Source organism: Patagioenas fasciata, chromosome 2 (assembly GCF_037038585.1).
Source record: "Patagioenas fasciata isolate bPatFas1 chromosome 2, bPatFas1.hap1, whole genome shotgun sequence".
In the NCBI taxonomy this organism is placed as follows: Eukaryota; Metazoa; Chordata; class Aves; order Columbiformes; family Columbidae; genus Patagioenas; species Patagioenas fasciata.
Window position 1 is genome coordinate 34,489,178 of NC_092521.1, and position 14,867 is coordinate 34,504,044.

At 41.3% G+C, this 14,867-nt stretch overlaps 1 protein-coding gene across 4 annotated transcripts in view; it reads left to right on the top strand.

Moving 5' to 3' along the window:
* Positions 1 to 11,815: 11,815 nt before the first annotated feature.
* STAU2 (staufen double-stranded RNA binding protein 2) overlaps positions 11,816 to 14,867 on the top strand; it is a 175,041-nt gene continuing 171,989 nt past the window's right edge. For 3 of the 4 annotated variants that reach the window (XM_065830481.2, XM_065830483.2, XM_071804001.1), the window contains exon 1: positions 11,816 to 11,936. The gene's annotated coding sequence lies outside the window, so the exon portion shown is untranslated. Of the gene's footprint in view, positions 11,937 to 12,735; positions 12,877 to 14,867 lie in introns of those variants that run through there. The other variant, XM_065830482.2, reaches the window with a different exon arrangement.

The window sequence follows — 14,867 nt, forward strand, 5'->3', positions numbered from 1 at the left end:
ATTCATGTTTCTTAGAATGTGTCCTGTTGATACTAAAAGCTTTGTGATAGTGCAGCTATATAATTTCTAACTTTGTTGAGGGGAAGCCAGTATAGGTTTTGCCTCGTCTGATGAAGCAATTCAGCATTGTTGTGCTTACACACTCACAAATCCTGATTATTCTAAAAAAAAAGTAGCATTGAATGAACTCTCTTTTAAAACCAGTTGCTTTTGATCCAAGTCACTCGATCCAGTTTGGATTTACTCTAATAAGCTGAGGGACCTGAAGAGTTGAGTGTTGAACTGCCTGAGCGGAATTAAGCTGCCTCAGTGATGTTCCATCTTCAGCTGAAGCTGCACAGCAGGGTGGGGAGAGAGACCTGGGCTTTGGTTTGTGTGCAGGTACTTGTTAGCCTGTTGTCTTCAGGACTTCCGTGAACTTTCCAATCCATCAGGCTTTCAAATACCTTAATAAAATTAGAAGAGTAGAAATATCATGAGTCATCTTTTATTATGCTAAAAGATAATTCAGAAATACTTTATTTACTGATAATAGCAATGCAGGATATTATGATGACTTGCCGTATTATTTTTTTTTCCAGATTTTAAGTATTTTTTAAAGTAGCGTTTGAGGAGTTTCGAGCAGTTGATTCAACTTAAGGCATTCTTTCTGGAGCTACTTATAATGAGGCGTTATTTACGTTACAAAATGACCATTTTCAGTAAATTCACAGTTCCAAAGTAATTGCTGTCATGAAGTAGCTTCCTTAAAAATTCTGTGGGATACATTCAGATGATTATTTTGTATTTAGAAACCAAAATGCAAAATCCATTGATAATGCTGTGTATAATATTGGCGTAGAGATCAGATTTATAAGCCTCTGTCCACAGTCTTTAGTATAATACTCCTCTTAAGGTGTGTGTCAGTGACAGTAGGTTAGGTTTTATTTAACCCCTTCAGTTTGCGAATGTGTTGTCTGCAAGTGTAACTTTGTCTTTTGAAGTGTTGTTTTCCTCCTGACTTCTGCTGGGTAAAAATCTGCTTACAAGAAAATCTGCTTACAAGAAACTCTGCTTTTCTGGAATAGGAATCTAGGGAAGAGCTGGAAACCACAATGATAGCCCCAAAGAAAGATGTTACAATCTGAAATCCTGTAATGCTGACCACAGGTGCTTCGCTCATGCTGGTCTCCATAATAAGACCTTAAAACTTCTGTCTAGTCTTCAGCAGGTGGGAACTTGTTCTCTTGGATCCCTTTGGAGTGCTTTCTGCCAATTAGGTCAGGGTTAAATCTGTTCAAATGAACATAAATATTAATACTGTATGGATGGTACTAATGCAGTTCTATGGAGTGTCTTATCTTTACAGATAAAATCAAGCAGAAGTCCTGCTACTCAATGTCTTCTCCTAGTTTACTACCAACCGAAATGGAGGTATTTGTACTACTCCTTTTCCAGCCTCAAGATTCACATTCCTACCTTGCATATTGGCTTTATTGTCTGAGTTTGCGCTGAGCTGATTTAACATGTTAAACCAGTAGGAAGCTGCCTTAAAAAGAAAAAAGTGAAAATCTTCTCAATTAGCAATTTGAATCAGCTTGCTGCATAATCAGGAGTTTGAGAGCTATTGCAAGAAATGGAAAGCTGGGGTTTGGAAGGTGGTGGCTGAAACCTGATTCATATCTTTAGACTTATCTGCATAATGTGAAGTACTAGAAACCTCATTTTATGCAGAAACTCAGCTATGTGCTATGAGAAGCCTGAGAGCTGGACTGGGCTGGGCTACCTATGACAGTCTATGGCAGGTGATTCTCCTGTCTGTTGTAACTATGTTCTAGTAAAAATTCCGAAGTTGTTCCAAAGCCTTTGGGTGTTACCTCTCAATTCAGAAGCCTTGAGTTTCTGTGCCAAGGTTTTTTCTTGTTGGCTTTTTGGTGGTTTTTGGTTGGTTATTTTTTTGAGTGTTTGGTTTTTGTTTTTTGGAATAGCAGTTCTGCTATCATCGCTCCATGTGGATATTTTTGGTTAAGTTTGTATCTGGCCTACATTGTCAAACCTTAATAGAATATAGAGTTACAGATTCAGTGAAGCTGCTCAGAAAATGCCCAGTTGTTTCCAAAAGGAAGGCAATCACCATGTCACAAATCAAACGTTCTTGAGATTAAATAGAAAGTCAAGTGTGGTACAGTCATCTTCTAATATAGAAACCACTTGAGATAGTAGATTTGGATACAGATCTCATTTGTCTGTTGTATGCTTAAAGAACAGGACTCTTGCACTGTGGTAGGAGTTCTTTCTCTCACCCCTTCATCTGAAGGTCTTGCTCAGAAGATGGATGAAATCTGATGTCTTTGATCTCCATTCATTATTTGTACTGTGTCAGTGAAGAGTGTGTGACAGCTGTCATTCTGGCTGGTGATGAAGGGTGAATAGGCTGACAATCTCTTATTCTTTAAACTATCCATATGCCTACAGGAAACACTGGTATCTATATTTCACATGCACAAAATAAAGTATAGATTTATTTATTTGGTGTAGACAATTTATTGAAGATTAGTACTCTGAAAGTAGCAATATAGGAAGTATACATCACTAAGTAAACAAATCACAAAGACTGATAAAACACCCAATCTCTAGATGATTTAGAGTATATCAAGCCTGAAGTCTTGATTTGTGTAAGGATTTAAGTTTCTGGGGCAAAAAGAAATTGAGAGTATTACCCTCTCACTAATGTGTTTTGTATCACATTGAGCTTTGGGCTATAACTCTCTTTTAACATCTTGTGTATCTGTGCATTATCATATGCCCCAAGCAGTAATTTCTGTCTTCAGCATCATGCTGGAGTAACAGGTGACTTATTATCATTAAACAAGTAGTAGTCCAGGCAGTCCTGTGTTGGGAACAATCTTCCAAATGCTCTTGCAAACTGTGTTGACTGACACAGTGAGGATGCCATATGGAGATAAGCTGTGTCCACAGAGGAGGGTGGGACACAGAACCACCAGTTCTTGAAGCTTAAGATTGACAGATTTCTGAAGATTCTTAGAGAACTGGTGGCTTGTGGCACCATGTTTGTTTTTTATAAGAGTACATCAGTAATTACACCAAGCTGTAATTCTTACATGGTGAAGTTCTTTAGAAGTGAAAGAGCAAATGCAAGGCAACTATGGTCATGATGCAACTGAAGGATCAAGGTCCTTTATGAAAACTAAGATCAGTGTGTGGTGCCATATACTTTACGAAGAAAAACCACCGATCCAATCGAACTTTACAGCTCAGAGGATGGATGGCCCTCTCTATTAAAAAGAGACCTACTACCTCAGTTGACTTTGCAATAATTTTCCCAGAAATCCTAGTAAACTCTGAGCCAAGTAGACTTACTTTATACTGTACCTGACAAGAGATTCTGAAGCCTTGAAGGTGAAAAATAAACCTGGTATAGTACTTTGTTTGTGTTTTTGTAATTCTGAAAGTTCCTTCTGTCAGCTTTCTTCCTTTCTTTAGTCTCTATGAATAGACTAAATAATACCTGGATATTAGTGATGTCTTCCTGGTATCTCAGGTACTACTAGGGAGTGCTATACAGAAAAGCTTGTGGTTCTTTTCCATAAAAACTTCTCTGAATAGTTCTTAAGGTCATCTAAATATGTCATCTACTTCTATGCTTTCCCCATCAGCTACTTTGTAATATTGTTTTGTTTTGTTTTTTAAACTGATTGCTGTGCAACACTTTTTGAAAGTGAGCATTATAAAGGTTTACCATTTGGATATTGATCTGAATTGTCATTTCATCCAGAAGGCAAGTTTCCTTATATTAGTGACTGTATCATGCAATATAGTAGGGCTTAGAGCTTCCTGAATGATTTCTGAAATGTAAATAATCTAAACCTTTTATCCAGTATTGGGTGCTCCATTCTGGAGCATCCCTGCACCTCATACTTAACCTCCCAGGGTTCTTTTTGGAGTAAATCAAAGATCTAATTGAAGAACTCATGTTGATCTTTGCATAAGCCAGTTCCATACTGTTTAGTGGCAAGATGTCTTTCTGTATGTTTCAAGGCAGCTATGATGTACCTTGCTTGGTTTTCATTAAAGGGTCCTGTCACTGTTAGGAGTTTGTCATGAGATAAAGCATTTATTTAATTCTTTCTTATATTCACCAAGTACTATTGCAGGATTTGGCCTCTGGAAAGGAGACCTGCTGCATGGTCTGCACCAGAATGCTGCTGCTTTCTGTCAAAGAGCTTTACTTGTTGGTTTTGGTCTGCACAGTACTTTTATGTGTTGGTGCAAACTAAAGATGGTAAATAAATTTTGCATAAGCTGTGCATTAACCTGGGGTTGGTTTTAGTATATATCCATCTTGATATGTTATATTTTACCTTCATACAGTATCAAGGACCTTATTAATTATAGCTTTTCATTTAGAAGTCCAGGTTTCAATCAATTTCTACATTTTTGTTGTTTGCTTTCTTAGAAGATGATGCATTAAAATATGGAGAAAAGATAGTGAGAACTTGGTAACTTGTGTCTTGAAGTAGGAACATACAGGCTGCCTCCCTCCAAATTTTCATTTTATTATGTAAGGTGTGGGTTTTTTTTATTTTATCAAATGTGTATATAAAACAATAATACATTGAGTTCCATAGTGAACAGAGGGTGTAGGGAGGAAATGGATCTGAAAATCTTGGAGTGCTTTTATCTATCTGTGAAGACAGTGCCTTGTAGAGTGCTTATGTTTTGTCTTAATATAGCTTTGAAGGATCAAAACATTTCCAGACATGAGGATGTTTCAGTAAATTCTGTGAAGGCATGTGGGCACTGCATTTGTTTAAACTTTCAGAGAAATTGAAAAATGTACATTATCTGTCATAGACATTCCTTTTTTAAGCATTTTTAATTGGTATTCAGGTAGTAGATTGGTACTATTATCTCGTTAAATGAATACTGAACTTCTCAAATTATGTGAGGATTTGTTCTCGCTTAAATTGTCAAATTCAGCAGTGTTCACTCATCACAATTGTTGGGTGGGTGAGAAAGGTCTGGCTCAGTTGAGTGCTATACAGCAGCATTTTAGTAGAAACATCCACTTAGTACATTTATGTCAATTCTCAAAATATTCTAGAACTCCTATAACCCCTAAACTCCCATTGCCCTGGCAGAGCTAGCATGTAATTGCAAAATGATGAATTGGTGACAGTGCAGGATAAGATTTTTTTTTAATTATTAATGGGAGAATGTTGTGCTGACTGGTCATTAAAAAAAAAAAAGTTTGATCTGCTGCAAAATTTACTGTCAGTTGTATTGCTTTATATAGCAATAGAATTTAGTCCAGCTGTTGGTTTTGGATTCCACACGTGACAATTTGTGCTTCATTACTCCCAATAACTTATAATTTTATTAGCAGTCCCCAGAAAATTTTACTAAGGTTTGGAGACTTAATTTTGACAGGGTTGTCATGTGCTCTGAAGCCAAACAGCTTTAATCAACTTAATCTAACATAAATATGATTAATTTCTCTTTCAAAATACTTTGTTATATTAATACTATTAATTGACTGTTGCAACTGGAAAAAGTTACAACGGTAGTGGCTATAACATACATAATATGCAGGAAACTTCTTGCATGGTAAGCTCATGTAGAAATGGCTATGTTGTATGTGAAACCAAGCAGTTAAATTGCATTTGATGTAGGTGTAGATGCGTAGATTCTGTTTTTTCAGCTGACCTACCTTCTGTTTACCCTGCAACACTTAACATGTTTTGAAGCTGTGTGTTGATGCTGCCCCCAAAAGTAGCCCACATGTAGGCCTGAGAGCTGTCACTTAAAAAAATGGGCAAACTAAGACTGCAGCGAGTGTACGCTGGCAGGAGAGAATGTGAATGGAAAACTGAAGGCATCAGTAATCCTCTAAAAACAAACATCAGTTGAGTGACAATGCTACCCATTGTCCTTGTTTTTAGTGTTCCCATTCATGAGATTCTATACTTATGAGCATGTGTAGCCAATGATTTAGAGTCGTTCCTATTGAATTTGATAAGCCCTTTATGTCATTACCCATTCGTGTTTACAATACTGGTAACTTCTGAAGCTTGCTTTTTTCAGAGGGGAAAAAAAAAAAAACCTTTTCCTGTATGAAGAGTCTGCATAATGCTGTGTATAGATAATTTCTGTATTTTTCTGCTTACTGTTTGACTCTATATACAACTGAGATAGTCCTTGTTCCAAGAGAATAATAATTTTAAAACTTACTAATTTAATACATATTTACCTTACTGTATCATTTCATAGTCATGCCCATAAGGCCAGTAATTTTATTGCTATGAAATGGTAGAAGTTCAAGTCCTTTTCAACTTATTGCAGAGTTTTTCCACTGTTCTGCAATAAAAGGAGTGTTTTATGAGGGTTAGGCTTTGTTTGCCTTAAATATCCCAGTGAGATGTGGAATACAAGATTGTTAGTGAAGAATGATACACATCTGTATAACTTAGCTGGGTGGAAAAGCAAACGAACTATGCAGGATGAAAAGCACCTTTCTGCTGATTTAATTCTGTCCAGACCAGTTGTTTCCTTTTACAACTACTTAACTATATCAGGTAAATTTAATGCCAGTACAAGAATGTGTTTGGCAATGAGTGAAATATTTAATTTTCATGTCCACTGCTGGCTCTAACTTCAAGATTTAAAAGTCGTGATTCCTGATTTCTCTGAACTAGTCCATTACAGTCTGCTACTGGTAAAGCTGTTGATAGGTATGTTTAGATAAAACTTCTTACCAGCCCAACTGTGTCAATAAAAGTACTTAGTATTGACACTGATGTGCAGACAGACAGACAGGCTCTGTGACTGGAGTAGCTCTGGTTGTATTTGGTGTGTGCTGCTCTAATCTGTGCCTGCAGTGAGAGGCACTCATTGGAATCCACAGCACTTCACGATGGGCGTGATGCTCTCGTGCAACACTGTCCATGAAAATAGCATCAGGTCTGGACTTGTTTGGAGGCTGCTTTGTGTAGTCAGAATGCTATCAGTAAAGCACCACCTCCCTACCCACCCCACAAAAAAACCACAAACAACCAACCAGCCAGCAAACCAACCCCAAACAAAAACAACAAACCCAAACAAAAAAACCCCAAACCAGACAAGACCCCCCCCTCCCCAAATAACAAACAAACCCCAAAACAAACAAAGCAACAACCAAACCAACACAACCACAAACAAAAAACCCAGAACAAACAAAAACACAAGCAAAACCCACAAACAACAAAAACAAACTAAACAGGCTTGTAAATGGGAGTTTAATCTTAGACAATCTGTCGCATCTTTGGCCTGTAATTACACTTTGGCTTTCTCGTATGTCCCTCCTGAGCAAAGCCAATGTATTCTTACGAAGTCCCAAAGCCCAGTGACGCAGAAATGGACTGTTCCTGAATGTCTCAGTTTTGTGATGGAAAACGGATACACCATGATCTTCAGGTTGGTAGTTCTGGTGGTATTCTCACTAATTTATCAAACTGTAGTGATATTTGTCTTCGTTGCTTCCGGTTATGAGGTTTGAAGCCCTGATTGACCTGAATTATTTGGGTTTTCTTCTAAAATTTGGTGATCCGTGTTTTACAGGAGTAATCCAAACCTAGGTTTTTCTAAATCAGGAAAACACATAGGAAATATGAGAAATTTCCTGCTTTCAACAGAGATCATGAATTTGTGTGTGTTAACTAAGCGTGCATATACATACACAAGTTTATACAGTTACCATGCATACGAACTAGATAGGCATAAATATGCATAATCTCATTTTCTGTAGTTGTAAGAAGGCAGGATGACTGTACACAAAGTTCTTAACAGTTCCTTGTGTTGAAAATAAATGGAAAATGATGGAAATAGCTGATAGAAAACCAATCATGTCATTATAACCCCCCAAAATTAGGGCTAGCTTTTGTGCAGTTTTGAATATGTGAACTAAGATAATGAATAATGTGAAGTTTTCTGAATGTATAATACAACTCCTATTATATACTATAAAATAATTTACTGATATAATTTTTAAATTTCACTAGCATTATTAAGTAAAGCTTTTATTCAGACAAGACTTTACTATTTCCCCCACTAATGTATGAGAGCAGTGGGAGAAAATAATTACAAAGAAATACAGTTCTACCTGCAAAGCGATCTGAATTTGGGTTAGTGGGCCAACAAATGAAGAAACTGCTTTAATACCTTGTTGACAAGAGACCTAGGTGTAAGCTGGTAGTTGCAAAATCAGCACATTGTTTTGGCTGGATTCACTTCAGTGTATTCTGAAAAAAATCATACTTGCTAACGCAGACTGAGGACCTGGACCTTGCACAATGTCCTTAGTCCCAACAGGAACTAGCAGTTGAATATATGCTGACAAGTGCAAGTTCTAGTTCATTTAGATTCTTGAGGTGATTGTATGATTCAGGGCACCCACATTTTAGATGTGAATCATGAAAGATAATGTGCTATGTGAGTTGTTAGAGTTTGGTGCTTGTGAGTCTTCACTGGAGCATAAACAAGAAATCGCTTTCATTGCCAGAGAAAACTCTGGATAGTATTTACTCAGACATCTGTTGTATCTTTGTTTGTTCATGTCTCTCATTGTATGTACTACATAAGGTGATACATTGTTTTAGTCACTTGTATGACATGCATTTTTGTCAAAAATGTACTTTCATAGTCAAAAGTTCTGCACCTGTAATTGAGGAGCAGCAGTCTGATTAGACTTTGCTTTATTAATAATACTGGGTTTTAATCAATATAATCCCAGACTCCCAGCTTTAGCTTTTTTAATAGCTTAAAGTTATTGGGAAAAAAGTTATTAAAAAAAATTAGGTGACCCATTCTTCTGGTATTAAGCTATTAAGGCTTTCATTCGGTTGAATGACTATGGCTAATATAAATAATCCATTATCTCTTTCCTGTTGATATATTATGAGCACTCTGTATTATCTGAACTTCTCTTTCAACTTTAGCATCAGAATACTATCTAAGTTCTTAAATTTTGTAAGTACAGCTAAAAAGAAATGTTATCCAAACCTGGATCAGATTGCTAGAAGAAGTGGTAAAATCTCCATCCTTGGAGTTTTTCAAAACTAAACTGAGCAACCTGCTAACTCCAAAGTCAGATCCAGCTTTAAAGTTGGTTCTCCTTTGAGGAGACAGGGAGGAGGTGGTGGAGCAGATGACCTTCAGAGATCCTTTACAACCAATTTTTTCTGTTTCTGATGTATTGATTAAAAGCAGGTTCCTGTTTCTGTGGTCCTGTCAAGCTCCTCCTTGTTAAATACATCAGCGAGCATTTTCTTTCAGGGTGTTTTTGTTTTGTTGCACCAGTGTGCATTGAGGGGTGGAAACTAATTTCTTGATGACTTTAAAAAAAAAAATTACCATTCTAATAATACTTATCAGTAAAAATGAAAAATATTTTGTTTTTTGCAGGTCAGTTAAAGTGCCAATTATGCTTTTCTGAATCTGAGGTTAAAAATGACAAGACCAAGTGTCTTCAGGTGTCCTGCACTCACATATACGGACCAAATGGAATGACTCTGTACCCATTCCATCAGTTAGGTGATTGTGCAGGCTTTTAGGCATTTATGTGGCTTTTTAATTTTTTTTTCTCATTTTGAAAGTGCATACTGAATTAATCACTCCTATTAACAACTTACCTACTGAAACTAGATTGTTGGGCAAGTCATGACACTCCCATTGTGTACTAATGGAGAGAGCAGATGAGTATATACAGACTATGGCTTTCATTTTCAAAAATCGAGAAGGTTCTAGGTTCTATTAAGCTGCTCTTATTGGAGGTGCTGACTAGCCTTTATCCCGTATCTCAACAGTAAGGAGAAAGGGGGGAAAACAAAACAAAACATAAAGGTACAATAAATCTAAAGAGTGGCTGGTAATGCAGCTTAGTTGTTCACATATGTAAAGCTGCAGTCATACAGGAAACTTACGAAGAAGCAAGACACTATAATGGACTTAAAATTATTATAAAATATTTGATCCGTTGTTCTATACCTCGACAAAATTAGATCCAGAAGTCACTGGTGTATTTGAACTGATAAAACTTGTTCTTTTGTATTGTTTTCTTTCAGCTGTATGACATCTGCAGCACAGGGTGTATGTTAAGATATGAGACTCTTCTGAGTTGATGCATGTAATTCAAGATGTTTTTTAGACTAAGCTTTTAGCTGTATAGTAACCACAATATTATAAAACTGTTAGCTATTGAAATAATAGCACAGGCTGCAGATTTTAGAGACCTGTTGGAATTATATCTGTTGCAGAAAATTTAGAAGACTTCCTTTGTAACCTGATGCTGATGTTCATTGATTGTGTTTTTCTGCTGGGTACACCAATGCTAAGTATATGTTAAACTATGGGGTTGTTCTTCAAATGACTAACAGTAAGTAAAAAAATAAAATTTGATGTAAAAATAAATATATAAACAAAAGTAAAACCAACCACCACCAACAAAACCCACAAACTTTTATAGACAACATCATCATGATTCAGTATCTAAATGGCCTTATCTTAAACAAAATCTTGAAACTTAAGTAATTTATGAAAAGTACTTGCATTATTATCCATTGCTGAATGATAAAGAAGACATAAGAAATTGTATTAAACTGTGTACTCGTGTGCTCAGTTCTTAAATAAGGGGTAAGGAATCTGAGAAACAGGAATCTAAACAACAGAGATAAGAAGAGTAGGACGACAAGCTCCCACGGCTGAATACAGGGTATGTATGATATAAAACTGTCTTAGCAAACGCTGAGTTCCTGAAGTGTATTTAAACAAGTTATAAATGTCATATTCATGTTCTGTTAGTATGATAAAAAACTTGCCATCAGGTAGACACTCATGGTGCTGTCCTGTCAGTGTCTCTACATGTATTTGGTGTGTAAATCATGGTCTGTAACACACCAGCTCTACCACAGTGCACCTGGAGGATGTGCAGTTGGAGTGTGGCTGCACTGTGGGGCCTGGGGCAGCTTCTCAGGCTGCTCTCATTCTTTTTGCTTTCAGCTGTCACAACTTGATCCACCACTTGGTTTTAAGTCATGACTTAAAAAAGTCCTGATGGAATGATGTAAACCGATACTGCACGAAATATGGACTCAAGATTTATTCTGATCCTGAGTAAATATGTGTTGGTTTTTAAATTACACTTGCCATATCATGTTCTTACTCTCACAGCTATCACTAAAATCTAAAATCTAGTTGCCTAGTAAAAAGAGGCATCTTCTTCCCCAGCTCCCCCTCCCCGTTTTTATTTCTAAGCTTAAGGAGTGTTGTTACTGCAGTCTTACAAATCAGGTAGGAAATTCATTGCTTTAAGTTCTGATGTTTCTACCTGTTTGGTGGTGGTGTGGGTTTTTTTTTGTTATTTTTTTTTATTTTAACGAGTTTATTTTTCATTTTTATTTCAATGTTTCTGTGTTATTTTACGCAGCAGCGTCGCTGGAGGGGACCCGGGCCTCGGCTTCCCCACCGGCCGGGGCGCGGTCCCTCCGCCGAAGCGTCCCGCCCCGCCGCCCTGGGGGCTTGGGGGCCCGGGAGCCGCGGGGCTGAGCGGAGCAGCGCCCCGCGCCACCGCTAGGGGCGCTGCGCTCCGCCTTACGGGGCCGGGCAAGGGACGCGGACGGGGCCATTCGTGCCGTGGGAGCGGGGGGGGAGCAAGGCCCGGGCGCGGCGCCGGGAGCCCTCGGCGGGCGGAGGGACGCGCCGGGGGGCGGTGGCGGAGAGGCGGGGGAGGCCGGTGGGGGGGGAGGCGGGCGGCGCTGAGGCGGCTAGGCGGGGCGGTGGCGGCGGGAGGGTTGGTGGGGGGGGCGGAGTGGTTGGGGCCGGCGGCGGCCGCCGCGGCGGCGGGGTCAGTTCTCTTTAGTGTTTGCCGATGTTGGAGGCGTCTCCAAAGTGTCCCTGGGAAGCAGGTAACCGGGCCCGCGGGGGCGGCCCCGCGCCCCGCCGCCGGGCGGGGAGGCAGTGGGAAGGGGGAAGCCGCACCGGACCAGGCCGGGGGGAGGGGGGCCTGCTTCAGCCATGATGTCCGAGTCCCCGTCCCGTCTTCCCCCCCCCCTCCTCCTGCCGGCACAGCGACTCCCGGGGTGAGGGCTCCGCCGGCCCCTCAGCGCCCCCCATCTCCCCGGGGCTGGGCAGGCGCTTCTGCGCCACGGCGCTGCTGGCCCGCTCCGCTCCGGCGGCGGTGGAGGAGGCACCAACCCGCCATCCGCCCGGGGCCCCCGCCCGCCCCCAGCCGCCGCTGAGGGGCGGAGGAGGCGGGCGGGGGCACAGGTGGGCCGCCCCGGCGCCGCCGCCTTTAGGGGCCGCGGAGGAGCCGCCGCCGCAGCTCCTACACCGGAGTCCGGCTGCCGGTGGTGGCCGTTGCGCCAAGGCCGGGGCGGGGCCGGGCCGTGCGGTGGGGCTGGGGCTGGGCTCGGTGGGGACCGCGCGGGCCTGCCCTGCCTCAGACCTTGGGAAGTAGTTGGGTGCGACCTGAAGTTGCCCCTCGCCGCTCGGCCCGGCGTGCTTTCTCGGGCTCGGCGGCGCCGGGCTGAGGTGCGCGGCCTCGGGGGCGATGGGCGGTCGCTCGCCGCCGGCGGGGCGAGGGTCGCCGGGCGTTCCTCGCCGGGTCAGCAGTGTCGGCCCCGCGGCTCGGCCGCCACGGTTTTCTGCGCCGTATTTAATCCCCCTCGCGTTGCGCATCGTGTGCTGCCCCCAAACTTCGGACAGGGCCCGAAACTTCGCCGGCAGGACTGGGCTCTCCCGCTCCCAAAATGGATGTCGGCGTCTTTTCCACGAAGCGATGGGCAGCGGAGCGGTTTGCCGGCCTTCACCCGAACCGAGGGCTTCGAGGCTGCCATTGAGCTGGGGGTGAGACCGAGGGAGACGCTTATGTTAAACATCCTTTTCCAGGCCACCTGGGCAGTGGGCAATATTTTCCCGGTGTTCAGGTCTCCTCGGTGGGAGGGAGAAAGTTCATCCTGGTCGCAGCCAGGCCTGGCAGTCACAGCTGTGCCCTCCCGGGAAAGCGTGAGCTGCTCAGGGTGTGCTGGGAGGGCAGATCCCATAGCAGAGCTGTTCGCCTTGTAGTGCTCAGGGTCCCACCTGCCAAACCAGTGATGCTCATGTGGAAAATATCCCCAGAGTGCATCTACCAGGTATTGCCTCATGGCCAGCAAGCTGTTTCTGTGGATACCAAGATGTAAGCTGCTCAGGCCATGCTCAGAATGCTCCCCATGCAGCTACCGTGGTACTAAAAAAAAAGTTTGTATTATACAGAAGAGTAGATGAAGTGTTGTTGTTGTAACCCCTCTCTTTGTGTGAAATACCATCTTTAACAGTGGTGAGGAATGTGCACAAATCACGCCCTTGCAAGGCACAAGTAAGGCTATTTGCTCTGGTATAACTAGGTGTAGTTGTGTTGTACTTCTGTGATCGAGCATATATTGCTATTTCTCGCTTAGGTTACTAGTGTCATCGAGCTGTGAAGGAGTAAGGTCTTCCTGAGCTGTGTGGTAATTATAGGTTGGCAGTCTACACCAGTGTAATAATATAGTCATTTACTAAATACAGGGAGGCTCTGTACAGGTTTTGTTGTGACATTGCTGCCTATAAACAGTGCCACACTGACAGGTTTTTGAATGAATTCTCTTTTCTAGAAAACCAGCAGCAGTGCAAGATTTCCACTTCTTATCTCCAGCCACTGAACCTTGACTTTATCCTAGAAAAGCTCCTGGAGAGAGATTTCTGCTCTTGCCTGTCTTTGCTAAGATTCCTACTGCTGACAACTAGGAACGGGATTGAGACTGCCCCTGCTTGTTCATAGTTTTTGAGGAGAAGATGCTGTTCAGATTTTGCTTTGCAGAGAACTTCTCAGTAACGTTGCTCAGCTTTAGCAGAAGTCATCCACCTTGGGTTCAGTTAAGGCTGTAGTCTGGAGGCCAGAGTCTTTATATATGTTGCCAACTTAAGCTACCTTTTCCCCAGTATTTATGTCAAAATAATAAATTTGAATAATCCTACATCCTGAATTGTGAAAGTAGTTTGGAAAGGAACTTCCTAATTTTACTTTCAGGAAAACCTGATCAGAGGTGTTTTAATCACTTGGCCAGGTTTAAGTAAGTACTTAACTCGATCAGCCCCTTCCTTGGAGGCAAATATTGAACTTGATTTTCCTACACAGGCTAATAAACATGACTCCATGGTAATCCTGGTTTACATTAGTGTGAATGTGAGAATCAAATGCTATTGTATTTTATTTGTAAAGTGTTACGAAAAGTGACCTTGGGAACGGTAGGCAACAGGCTGTAGTGAAGTAGGTACTCCGATTCCAAGACTGCTTCTCCAACCATTAAGAAAGCTGCACCTGTCATGCTCTATCCAGACAGTTTGTTTTGACCTGTTGAAAATATGCGGCTATTGATTTGTCAGTCTTCAAAAAGGCTGAAAAAACTCTCACCAATTATGTCCAGTCCTTCAGCCTAAAATACATGTTTTTATAATGTCATACCGTTGGAGAACAGACCTTATAAAGTGTGCAGTTTTTAGTGCCAGATTTTTTTCTGGTGTAGACTTCATAAAGACACCTATACACATGAGCAGATTTTCTCCCATTGCAGAGTCAGGTATCTGCTTCCTCATGTGGGTCACTGATGCAATGTGGAAGGAGCTAACTTTACATCTTTTCAGGATAACCATAACAACATAACTTGTGCTAATAAGCCACTAAAGCTTCAGTTTCCCTTCCTCTGCTTACACTGTTTTCCTATGAGCAACAGCAAGATCTATAAGGTAAGAGTTAGACCTGTCTTTAGCCAGAACCAATTATTTTGCATTTCTAATATTTGAATCACGCATAGCCT